Below are 13471 nucleotides of genomic sequence, written 5' to 3'. Positions count from 1 at the left end.
CCCCGCACCCCTCCCCCGCCTCCCGCTCATGGTTGGGAACAGTCTGTCTCTAGCTAAGCTGCCTTAGGGCTTTCAGTGAGCACTAGACACAGAACTTACCCCAGTCTTGGTGAGTGGAATCAAGGCAGCATTGTCTGGGCTCTGCACCTCGGAGAGCCCCAATCTCGCTGCTCTCCTGGGACCGGCACCTTCCCACATTGTGGGTTGGGAAAGTTAAGAGTCCTTCCCGAGTCTGTGAAAGCATCCCTATAGGCCTCATGCCTGCTTTTCTGAAAGTACACCATGTTTGCTCCCGTTATGGGCAGCCTGAAGAGCAAAGGAGAGGCAGGCAGTTTGCATCGGCTAAAAATAAAGCCTGGATACAGGGCTGGCTGACAGGGGTGCCCTGGGTCCCTATAGTCAGAAAACCCGAGGATGGAAAGATACGGTCTTGTGAGGCCAAAATGTGCTGATATAGACATCAGAGACATTCCAGAAAGAGCTAGAATCTCAAAAGAGATTAGCAAACGCCAAGGCCCCAGATTACTGAAGTGGCGCCTAAAGTGTTGTTGTCAGAGGAAGTATGGCCTGGGGTCCAGAGGAAGTCTCAAAGTAGGGACAGAAGCTGCCGGAATGAAGCCCCAGGTGGTGAAAAGAATTCACACTGAGCTGCTCCGAGCTCCAAGGTTCTCCACTCCTACAGAACGTAGCGTGGTGCTTTGTTTGTTCGGCCGTGCATTTCTACGTGATAGCTCCCCTCCCGCATGACGTATCTCACAACAGACATTCATTATCTCATACTTTTAATGGGTTCCGAAGGACTTTATCTTGATGATTGTGACTTGCAACATTTGATGAAATCAGGCTGCAATCTGGTGGTGGCTAATTGGTACCTGATCTTAACCAGTCGCTGACTTGAGCAGCGGCAGCTGGATTAGAGCTCTCTAAATTAACATAGCTCCCCACAAGGTCTCCTGAGCTCAATGGCGTCAGGTTAGCTGAACAATGTACATAGAGACTCGGGGCTCCACTCTCCACACACAAACAAGACAGCCAAGTGAGGCTGCACTGCCTTTTATGGTGTAGCACTGGGCTTGTTAGAAATCAGCGCCAACCTGTCTTGAAAGAGAATCAGACCTTATCTCTTAATAGAAATTGTGGTCATAGTATAAAGATGTAGAGGTCACTGCTGATCACAAGTCATGTACACTGATCCCGTATACAAAACGCCCTTACTAGAAACACAGTCTAGTTTGCTTTCTGTTGCCGCGCTAAAACACTGACCTGAAGGAATCTGAGGAGGAAAAGATTTATTTCGTCTTACACTTTCAGACAGCACTCCATCATTGCGGGAGGGAATTCTGAGCTAAAACTCAAGCAGGAATTGAAGCGGAAGTGGCAGAGGATGGCTCCTTACTAGCCGTTCACTGGATTACTCAGCTCTCTTATATAGACCTAGAGGTGGTGCCGCCCACAGTGGGCTGGCCCCTCCCACATCCATCGTAGACAGTCTCTTCCAGACAGGACCACTGGGCATTTTGGTCTGGACATCCATCAGCTGAGGTTCCCTCTTCCCAGGCTAATGCTAGGTTGTGAAGTTGAGAATAACAATTAACCAGCACATTCCACAATGCACAACGTCCTCAAATACATCAGCTGTCACACATCTGTCTCGGGTTTAGGATTTTGTTGGAATCTCACTCAATTTAGCTAAAGCGCTGCACCCGAAGCTGCTCATGTGCAGGCCCTTGTATTTGCTCCACATTTATCTTACTTTGGTAATGTCAGCAGGGACGGCCCATACAGAAGGTTCAAACACTTGCAGTAATCAGCAGTCTGGGACCGCTCTGAAGTTTGCAGATGGTGTTGCCTGTTCCTTGATTAGAGCTCAACAACCCTATGGCTTTTAGTTCCATCTTCTAAGCTCTTGGTTTCTTCCTCTGAGATATACTCCTTTCCTATTAGTGTACCCCAATATTATGACTGAATGATTTCTCAGGTGAGTTCAGGGGTCCTGAAGCCCCTCTTCATTTTATATGAACTCTGTAATCATTAGTGTTAACTGGCAACATTTTGGGGAGTAACATCACTTTAAAACCCCGTGTTTCCTGACGATCTTATTGAGAGCTTCTCTCGTCCATGAAAGCCACAGTCAAAACTTCTCCTTCAGTCAAAACTCTTTTCTCTTAGGTCCCATAAAGGCTGCTGTGGGATGGTGCCTTTAATTTAGATTCACAGAAACATTTTTGCCTAATGGACATGTCTGGTGGCCATGTCCTTAAAATCTTTCGAGGAGCTTCCAACTGTTTGAAACCTTCAACCCAGCTGGGTTACAGAATGGACTCTTTGTTCATCCTTGCTTCAGCCTCATTTGCCACCTGGAGAGGATGATGCTAAGAAATAGTCCACTTTTTAAATCACCAAAGTCTTGGCACTTTCATATTAATTAAAACTTATTTGGTCTGCCTCTTTCTTCTCCTAATTTTGTAGGTCATCATCCTACGCAAAAGTCTCCTTACTAAATCCACCATTTTCTTCTGTGCTTTTCTGTTTTCTGTCACTACAGAAGACATTGATGTTAGATGTTGCACCTCTTCTTCATCAAGGTCTCCTTTTCTCTGGCTTCAAGCATATTTTATTCCCCCCTAATCTCTCATCCACAGCTCTTTCAAAGCCTTGACCCTCCACCTAGACCCCAAATCACTGAGAGAGGTTTTCCATTTTCTCATGGCAACAGCTCACATAGGTAATAAAACAGTTGCTTTTTTAAAAACAGTACCTACAAAACAATAGCCTGTAACAACCAGCATTCAACTGCTTTTTTTTTAATATGTTATAATTCCTAGTGATCCAGCATTCTGAATTGTCTGATTTGAGTGTTTCTGGATCAGGATCTGTTGCTGTCTGATACTGCCAGGATTGGAGCCAATGCAAACCTTCTTCACCCATGTCTGGCATACGGGCAACAATAACTCAGACAGCTAGGGCTGAAACTATTGGGTCCTTACAGGCACCTCTTTGTCGATGGTGTAGACAGATTTTTCTTTGGTCCTCCAGCTTTTTACACCTAATTACAATGCTTTATCTTAAACCACTTTTAATCATAACTTGTATTATCATCCTAAAAAATATCCCTTTAGGCCTTAAAACATTTTCTTAGATAAACAACTTAAGTTTTTATGTCTCTCAGCCTTATACACTATACATTTTTGTGAGTGTCTTTTCTGAATTTAGTAACAAGGAAAACTATAACTACAACTATTTAGTCTTCAACCCAATCAAAAACTCAAGAAGGATATAATATTACCTGAGTAAACAGGAAGTGTAGAGCAAACAACTTCCAAAACTAAGAAATTACAGAAACAGGTGGCTGTCTGGACAGTCACCCAAGGTTCCTCTGTAATGTTAGAGTATTCATCTTTGTCCTATAGTCCTAGAATATCTGACAAACTTTTCTGCAAAGCAGGAAATTTGAAGGACTGACCTACCTTGTCTTGGAAAAGTTTGGCAGTCACTTTATTTTGTGTCCTGCCTGTCCACTTTAGACAGCATACTGTCAGCAGCCAAGGCAAGGGCAGTTTCTTGCCCAGTATCTAACTTTGCCACAATAAAAGCAAGCTCCATATAGAGGTTCTTTGATGCCCATCATCCTTTTTTGAAGTATATTGGTTTTGCCATGAGCAGATATGTCTCACTGTCACAAAGAGTCTTATGTTATTAAAACATTTTAAATGTCATATTCTGTAGGTCTTTGAAGTGTTTGAAGAACATCTATCTATTTAGAATATATCTCTGTTTGACCTCAAAAACATGCCTAATATGACTATCAGTTTGATTATTACAAATGACTAACTACTAACCTGTATTTATTATCCTAAATAGCTTTAAAGGACTAGAAATTTACAATAAATTATTAAATAAGGTGCATAGGTATAATACCTTAACTAAGAACAGAAACATATTTCCAGTGTAATAACAATAGCCTTAAATTTGTATCAATATACAAACATCCATACCAATGTAAAAGATTTGAGGCTATTAGTTTTTTTTTTTTTAGTTCAAAAGTAGACTCAACAATCCACCTTTTTATTCCATCATTCCTATACTATATCCCTCTCTTTTCCTTCAGAAAGAGATAGATGCTTGAGTCTGGGTCTAATCTCCATTATTTCACTTTTTTCCTGACCATGACCAATAACAACTTATAACCAACACCCCTTAAACAATGGCAAACATCCATAACCCACCAAATGAGCAAAAACCACCCACCCCACCTCTTAGGGATGTGGGCATCATGTTCTCTAGACTGCTTCCTGTTGTCTGTGGGTGACAGCATCTTTAGGGGACCGTGAGAAAACTGAGATAATGGTCAAGTCCCTGGGAAAACTAGCTGTATCATTTGTTGTCTGTGTGACAGGAAAGTGCAAGACATATCTGAAATCTTGACTGCATAGCCTGTGAGGCCGAACCAACTCAACTAGCAGCTTTGAAGTTGTTCTGGGTGGAGAATTTTGAGGAAACCGCAACAGAAGCATTCTGAGAGGCTGAATCACCTGGGTCACTCGTCTTCATTTGTGTTCGGTCCCTTTTCCCCTGAAAACACAAACTTTTAAAGGTAACGTATATGTCTGCATTAGCACAAGTGTAGACTGTGCAGTGTGCACAAGTCAAAGATAAATTTTGTTTTATGTTTGAGCAGGTGACTTTGGACTGTATACCTAAACCTCTCCTCATGCCATATGAAAGGATGGCATGTGATAGTAAGTCATGAGGACTCTGAGCCAACAATGTGGTCTCTCTGTCTGTGAATTTCTATTATGTGAGATTTCCATACTCCAAAGAAATATATGAACATGAGAGAGAGAGAGAGAGAGAGAGAGAGAGAGAGGAGAGAGAAAGAGAGAGAGAGAGAGAGAGAGAGAGAGAGAGAGAGAGAGAGAGAGAGAGAGACAGGTTTTGATACCCTTTATAACTAACCTTGAAAGTCATAAAGAATGAGTTCTTCCCTAGATTAGAATTGAGCTACCAAGTAGACTCAGCTCCTCAATGAGCAATGTTTTGAAGAATTTGAAGGTAAGTTAATATCTTATCTTATCTGTTTGGTGCCACATTGGACAGCAATGTACTCTTTAAGATGAGCTTGCCAGAATGATGAGAAAAAAGCAGATGGAGATTTTCTTGTGCTTTTGGAGAGCATGTCTCAAGTCTTTGAAATTGTCTGCAATTGTTATTATCCCCCATAATCACCTAGTAAACCTTTGCCTACCTTATTGCTCTTGAATCTCAAGGTGCTAACTGCTTGGTATTTCCCTTGCCTCACATATAGTTCAGTGTTACACAGGTGAGTATTTCATGATTATCATTGATTAATAAAAAAAAAACAGAACTTAGTTAGGTGTGGAAAGCTAGGCTTAATGATGGGAGAAAGAAGGAGGAGTCAGAGAGAAGCCATGTAGCCCCGTTGGAGCCAGATGAAACTTTAGCCAGTAAACCACAACCATGTGGCAATACACAGATTAATAAAAATGGGTTAAATTAATATGTAAGAGTTAACCAATAAGAAGCTAGAGTTAATGGGCCAAGCAGTAATTTTGTTAATACAGTTTCTGTGTGATTATTCTGGGTCTGAGCTTCTGAGAAGCTGGAAACCAACAAACAGGCCTCCCTCCAACGCTACCCTCTGTCCTTCTTTGGCTTCCTGAATCCCAAAGCCAAGTAGCCATTGCCCCAAGGGAAAGTAATCCTTCCCATAAACTGTGGTCACTCCTCCTCTAGTCTCTGAGACTTGCTCATAATCCTTGGATTTGCCTTAGACTAGGCAAGGAGCTTTCAGTACCAATTCTTTAAAACACTGCTTTCCACAGAATTAAATAAGACATCCTCTAGCTTAAAATGTCTCACAGGGAATAAATACAGCATCTTTTTGGACAGACAATCGAGATTCCAACCCCACCCCATCCAAGGCAGTGGAATCTGTATTAGGTATTGTTGATATTAGGGACTGTAAGCTTTGTAGCCATTACTAGGATGATAAGACATAAATTCTGTGTGAAGAAACTCTGGGTGTACAGAGATATTTATTTGCTGACTGACAAATGACAGTATGTCTATGAGCATAGGGATTGTTCAGCAGAAGGAAATATTAAGCCATGGGAGATGATTGGCACCTCCTTTTCTATATTTAGACTATGTCTTAGAGTTCATAGAAATGCATTACTTGTTGTTCTCCCCCTTAGATCATTTCTCTGTCTCCCTTTCTCCATGCTCTACTCATTTATGTTTATGAATAAGAGCCACATGTGATTCATTCCTCAAGCTTAAGACTTATTTCTCATAACTTACACAAACACAAATCCCATTTTTGACTCATTAGTGAGAGAGAGAGTGACTTTGGAGAGGAAAAAGTAGAGCTTTTGTTTACATCTTTGACCCAGGGAATAATTTAAGCTATTAAACTAAATTGTACAAAAACATGAACAATCTTAGAGTTATTCAAAGATTCTGCACTTTGTAACAGAGGGGTGGACCAAAGTGCATACAGCTTTGGAGGGAGTTAAGAAGGGAAATGTATGTTCAGAGTTCCTTGGTTAACACTGTCATTTTGGATGCTGAGTACCTGTCATCCTGTTACAGGGGAGTCCTTCATCTCTTCCCCACTGGTGAAGAGTCCCCTCTCATGTGGAGTCCGCAAAACTTTGATAGACACTCAGGCACCATGAATTCTAGAGACCATTTCTTTAGATGAGCTGAAGAACCAACATGAAAGGAGGAAGCAGGACAGTGGGCTGTGGGGAAGAAGCCTCATGTGAATCAGGTCAACTTTCAGGTCTCAGTTTCTTTGTACCTTTCCTTCCTGAGTGTCAACAGCTAAAATCCTACAGTTAAGAGTATCGCCAATGGCAACAGGTATTTCATTTGCTGTTGTTATAGAGTGAGTGGGATATTAGAAGCAACTTCCCACAAAGATGGTTGGGTTTTTGGTTATTCTTGTTGCCTTGTTTTGTTTTGTTTTCTTTAACTTCCAAAAGTAAAATATTTAGAATTTTGTTGTTAGCTAAAGTTCTTGGAACTGGAGCCACCAACCAGGAAATGTTTATTCATACTTGTAGGAAAGTCACATGTAGTGGCATTTCATTTGTATTTTAATTAATAAAGCTTGCCTGAGGATCAGAAAAGTAAAACAGCCACACTGGCCAGCCTTACAGACTGGGCAGCAATGGCACACATTTTTAATCCCAGTAGCCACACTAGCTTGCATAGAAACCAGGCAGTAGTGGTGCATGCCCTTAATCCCAGACCTAGAGGGGATTATAAATTGGGAGGAGACGGCCCTCTGTCTCAGTCCCATTCTGATGTTTCCTGGAGGCAGGATTGCCATTGTTGGACTGAGGTAAAGGTAAGAGGCAGTGGCTGATTGCTTTGCTTTTCTGGTCTTCAGGTTGAACCCAATATCTGTCTCTGAGTTTATATTAATTATGCTTCATTTTGGTACCCAACTTTTGGGGTAAAAATTTATTAAAAAGCCTTTTGCCTAAGACTTTTTAGCCACTGGCAGAGGTCAGAGCTGGAATTGGAATTTCAGCTCTAGGAACTGGAACTCGAACCTAGCCACCTGGATCTGGGAGAAGCACTAGTACTCCCAACTCCCATCAGTGCTGTGGGATAAAGCTCTTGTACCCTGTAAAGATTTGTCACTCATATTGGTTTAAGAAAACACTGACTGGCCAGTAGACAGGCAGAAAATAATGATATCAAGCCATGTGGCTAAACATAGATAAGAACTATGGGTCAATTTAAATTATAAGAGCTAGTTAATAATAAGCCTAAGCTAATAAATCAAAAGGTTTATAATTATTATAAGCCTCTGTGTTTCTTTGGGACTGAATGGCTGTGGGACCAGGTGGGACAGAAACATCTGTTTACAGTCACAATTCAGGATCTATTCATTTTGTTTCTGTTCAGCCACCAAGATAACAATAGACATATCACAACTGCTGCTCCTTCTCTCTAAAGTTCTGTTCCAATTGATAAAACAATTGGAACAGGCTTATGTGCTACCTAATTACAGTAAGAGGAAGGCTAGTGGCCAAAGCTTGTCTTTGATCAGAAAATTTCAAAGAATGTCTTGAATCCATGATTGTGTGCTTAAGAAAATACATTTGTCTGAGTTGTCTTAACTTCTGTAATGCCCCATTTTTCTCTTCAATAGTAACCTTTCCTCAGGTTGATTGATCTTCATTAAATACATTATGATAATAAAAAGACATATTATTAGACGCACTCATTTGGGTTAATTTTTAAAAAGTATTTCTGCCTATCTTCACTAATTATTAATGAATTTACGTCACTCCCCCTATCTTGAGAGATGCTAAAACCATTTGTAAAATGGCTCCATGATGTAATCTCTGGTACCAGGATGTTTACAGCTGTTTAAAGGTCATGAAAGACAACAGGGAGTAAATCTACCCCTATTTGTCATAGGATAGAGAACAGAGGAAGTTCAAGAGAGTCAATCATGTTACACAAAGAAGAGCCAGACTCCTGACACTGGAAGGGTATGGTACTGGGAAACAGAGATGGAGCTTCAGAAGAGAATATGGAGTTCCCAAATCTTTGTTTAAAACCTCTATCTCATGAACTAAAAATATCGTCTAACTGCAGAAGAACCCCAAATGAATTTGAACATATCCAAAGAAGTTATTTTGTTTTGTTTTAATTTTGTGGTCCTGGAGTTGGAAGCCAAAGTCAAGGCTATCACACAAGTCTCTGAGGGTTTGAAGGGAATAGCTGCAGAACCTGCATGAAAAATTCTGTGTGTAGAAAGGTGATTGAAGCTTTCTAGGGATTAATCCAGTTAAATGAAAACACTTCTGTCTTGCAGAACACAGAGTATATCCATCATCTCTGTAAGACACAAGGTTCACCCCTGCCCTAAATTCCTGCTCCATGATGGAGCCAAGAAAACATCTGGAAGCCTTCTCCTGACACATCCCAGCCCCAACTGGTTTCTTCTATATTCAGCACCTATTTTTCTTATATAAAAAAAAGACAGATGGATGCTTGTCTCTCAGCTGCATCTTGGGTTTTTTCATTTCCTTTTCCCATTGTGTATGTGTTGCATGTTTTGAATGTGTGTGGCACACTATGTATAAATGCATGTACACATTCATGCAGATACCCAAGGTTGAGGAGGTTGGAATCTTCAATCATAGTTCCACCTTTTCATTGATGTAGGGTCTCTCACCCAAATGTAGAGCTTGCCAATATGGCTAGTCCGTCTTGCCAGCTTACCCTGGGGATTATCTATTTCTACCTTCCAAGGATGGAGCTACCGGTAGATCACCCTGCCCATCTAATATGGATGTGGGTTTCACAGGATCTGAATTCTAGTCCTCAAACTTTCATGGCAAGTACTTGATCCACTAAGCCATCTACCTAGTTCCTGTACCTTAGGTTTTTGTGTTTGTTTGTTTTGTATGTGCATTTGTTTTTTGTAACCCATCCTTCACAAGGCTGTGTGGTAGACACACAAAAACAAATATATTTTAAATTTCACTGTTGATGTAAAGTAGACTTATGTAAACAAAGGTGAATGAGACATGGTTTTGCATTGACTCATTCCATCATTCATTTATTTTATTCCTGAAATATTTTGTATGCAAGGCATATGCATACAGAAAATGTGTGAGGGAGAAACATTTGTTGCAGTCACCTCATCTAAGAGCTCTTGGTGTGTGGATCTTATTTCTTTCACCTTCTAACTTAGGTCCTTGTGGACATGTATTTATTGATTTAAGAAATCTTACAGACTGTCAGCTCTGTGCTAAAACATATGATGGGTTTTGAATGCTCGGCCATGAACATAAGCTTACTCTGCCTCAGCCAGGATGACACCTGGGGTTAATAGTGACTTTGCAAAGTTTGAAACAGACTCCAAAATGCACAACCAAACTACAGTTCCTGCAACTGAGGAAACAGGAGGCCATGGTGAGAAGGCCTAACAGTTCACCTGAACTGGAGATCTGGATAAACCTTCTTAGGAAGGAGCCTTCTCACTGAGCTTTAATGGTGAGAGGAAGCACAAGTAAACTGGATGAAGTCAGTATTGAAGTGGAATGGGCTAGAGACCCAAGCTGATGAAGCGGAAGAAGTTGGGTAGGAGTCAGATTAGTTTGGCTTATATTCCATTTGATGTGTTAAATGAGGATATCATTAGCTCATGTTTATACTTTAGTGCTATGAACCATCCGTGAAATTGTTGAACTTGAAGAGTGCATCCTACTAATTTTCACATCTCTTCTCTCATCCTGCTGCGGAGTGCCATGACTACGAACAGGCTGTTAAGAATGATGTACTTAGTTCAGTGGACATTAGCAACCCCAAGCCAGGAGGTGATCCCTAGAATAACAAGTGATTGACAATTGATTGCTTCTTGGCCTTGCAGAGCACAGATGAAGGGACAAGGACACTATCATTTTCACTCAGCAAGCATTTTAGTTTTAGATAACATTGCAGAAGATAAAGAGTTCTTACCTATCTCCTTAACCAGATTCTTAGTAGGAAAATCACTGGTCAGACACAATCCCGGTTCTAAATATCATTGAGCTTTCTTCTAATGATTGGTGGGAGGGGATGGGGGGGTGTTATGGCTTGAAAATGATGTGTCCCTCCAAAAGTTATATATGTTAAAGATTTGGGGCCCCAGCAGGTGACATGTGATTGGATCATGGGGGCACTTACTCTTTAATCAATGAGCACAACCCATTGGTAACTTTATTATGAAAAAGATATTAAGAGGTGGAGTCTAATTGAAAGAAATATATTACTGCAAGTATGCCTTCCTTTGAAAAATATATCATCCCTTCTCCCATCCCTCTCTCCTAACATCTAACACATAGTGAGCCAAATGGTCCATGGGGATGTCCTTCTCTACTGTACATGGCCTCAGAAGCAATGGAACCAAGTACTTTTGGATTCAGATGGTCTCTCTCTCTCTCCCTCCTCCCTCTCTCTCTGATGGAGGAGTGTCTATGTGTTACTTTCATTGGTTAATAAAGAAACTGCCTTGGCCCCTTTAATAGGCCAGAAAATTAGGTAGGTGGAGTAAATAGAACAGAATGCTGGGTAGAAGGCAGTGAGGCAGACGCTTCAGGCAGTCACCATAGTCAGTCGCCATGCCTCTCCTCTCCAAGACAGACGCAGGTTAAGATCTCTCCTGGTAAGCGACCACCTCGTGGTGCTACACAGATTACTAAATGTGGATTAAAGTAAGATGAGAGAATTAACCAATAAGAGGCTGAAACTAATGGGCCAGGCAGTGTTTAAAAGAATACAGTTTCTGTGTAATTATTTCGGGTGTAAAGCTAGCCGGGTGGCAGGACGCAGCCCGGCCGCTCCTTCTACCTCTCTTTCTCTCTCTCTCTCTCTCTCTCTCTCTCTCTCTCTCTCTCTCTCTCTCTCTCTCTCTCTCTCTCCATCTATCTCAGATATTTTGCTATTGTTCAAGAATGTAATATGGCAGCGAGAAGTGGATTCTTATTCGCCTGATCCCTTGTGCTTCCTTTCTTTCATCCGGAAATCTTTGATCCATGACTTGGGTTCTAAATTCCCTGGCTTGGCCCTTTTGCTCATTATTCTCAACCATAGGCTGTTGAGTAGAATTACAAGGTGTCCCCTTGAATTCTGATTACTGTGTCATTGCTTACTTTCATATATTAGGGGTAATGATTAGGAAGTGATACATGCACCTATTGTCTGGTAGGGAAAATGTCACTGTCAAGGTCACTACGGATGAATTTGCATTTACCACCTTCTTTAAATACTAAGGGGAAGGCAATTTGGAATAAAAATAAACCAGCCTAAATCCAGGCAGCTCTTTGTGTTAAGCAATACTTATTTTAAAAATGGAACTAGATTTCAAGAACCTTTGTCCCCAGAGAAGCTCTTCCTCCCTCTGAGCAGATGATGTGCGAATATGACAGCATAAAACAGTGACAGCAAGACCCGAGCACACATTGAATCATTTGATGCTGGCCATGATCTCACTGTGAAAGCCAGTGGGAAACGCAGTTAAGGGCTAAATCACTGACACCTTGCTCAGCTGTCTACGTGGTTTTTCATTCCTTCTTTCCTCCTGTGCCACCTCAGATGCTTCCTTGGCCTCAGAGATTCTGCGAGGCTAGCAGCTGAACCCATGAATACTAAAGAACTGGTTTCCCTAGTAACAATAACCATAAGGCAGACTCAAAACTTCCTGCCTTTCTGTCTGCCGGACTTTGTTTGCTTTCTATTGATCACATGGAAAAGGCCCTCAACAAAGTTTGCCCAACAAGCATGCCTGTAAGTCTTATAATTCATAAGCAGGAAGGAGGCTGGTACTCATCGATTTTGTATTTTATTTCTCAATATGCTCTGTTCTATATGGTCGGGGCTAAGGCTGGCACCATCAGAGGTCTGTAGGGTATTCCATACTTCCTTTCATCATGGTTAGAAATTTGTATGATTCAGAGCAATCACGATGGGTCACCAGCATGGAGTTTTACAAAAGAGAACACATCTTTCCCACAATGTTTCAAATCAGAAAAAGATGTTAATGGAGATGAGAATGATCTGTTGATTTCCAGGCCTTTTATGACTGCCTTTTGGTAGTGATAAATCATCCTGTATCTTTTCTCTTGTCTCAGTTCTAGAGAGGATGAATCCAGGGACCCGCCAGAGGTACCAAAAGCAAATGCTTCCTGGGAAATCATAGGCTTACTGCCCATTGCCTAAGTCTGCAACCTATTGTCCGGGCTCCTTTGACAGAATTCTGTAGTCTGATTACCTGGTCACAGACTGGTCACACACCTGACCCTCTGTGAGTCTGCCGCCTCACCTGGATTCCCAGTGGTAGCCTCAGAAGCATCCCTTCCCTGTGCCAGGTGCAAGCTTGCTCCTTCTTGTCTCCACGGCCTTCTCAAGGCTCTGTCTATTCATCGTGCAGAACCAAACACAGCCTTCCGTTGGTCCTATGCACAATATCCGATGCTCAGAGTAGCTGACAGGAACGGCTGACAACATGGCCCCTGTTGTTAGGAGGGTCTCAGTGTGAAGCTTTGTTTTGAGTGGAGTTCAGGGCTATATGTTGGGTGCTATGCCCAGGTCAGGATCACTTGAGAAGGAGGTTTAATATGCCCTGTAGAATCGGAGGCAGCAACAAGAAAACTTACGCCTGATAATGTCTTAGAAACAAATCACAATAGTGAAATAGTTAACTGTGTTGAAAACTTCCTATGTATCCCGGGAGCTCTGTGTTCCGTATAGTCATTGTTTCCCTCCCACAAGAATCCACAGATTTTAGATGCTCTGTCTCTCATGCGCTGAGGCTTCCAGATGCAAACGTATCCTGCAGACATTAGGGAGCCGGGAGCACAAGTAAAGGATCGAAAGCGCTGTGGTATGAAGATACATAGAGAAATGCGTGTGCTTCGCCGAGCGTGAGGCGTGGTGACGC

This window comes from Arvicola amphibius, chromosome 18 (genome assembly GCF_903992535.2).
Source record: "Arvicola amphibius chromosome 18, mArvAmp1.2, whole genome shotgun sequence".
Lineage (NCBI taxonomy): Eukaryota > Metazoa > Chordata > Mammalia > Rodentia > Cricetidae > Arvicola > Arvicola amphibius.
The sequence above is the reverse complement of the archived record's forward strand: the minus strand, read 5'-3'. Positions refer to the sequence as shown.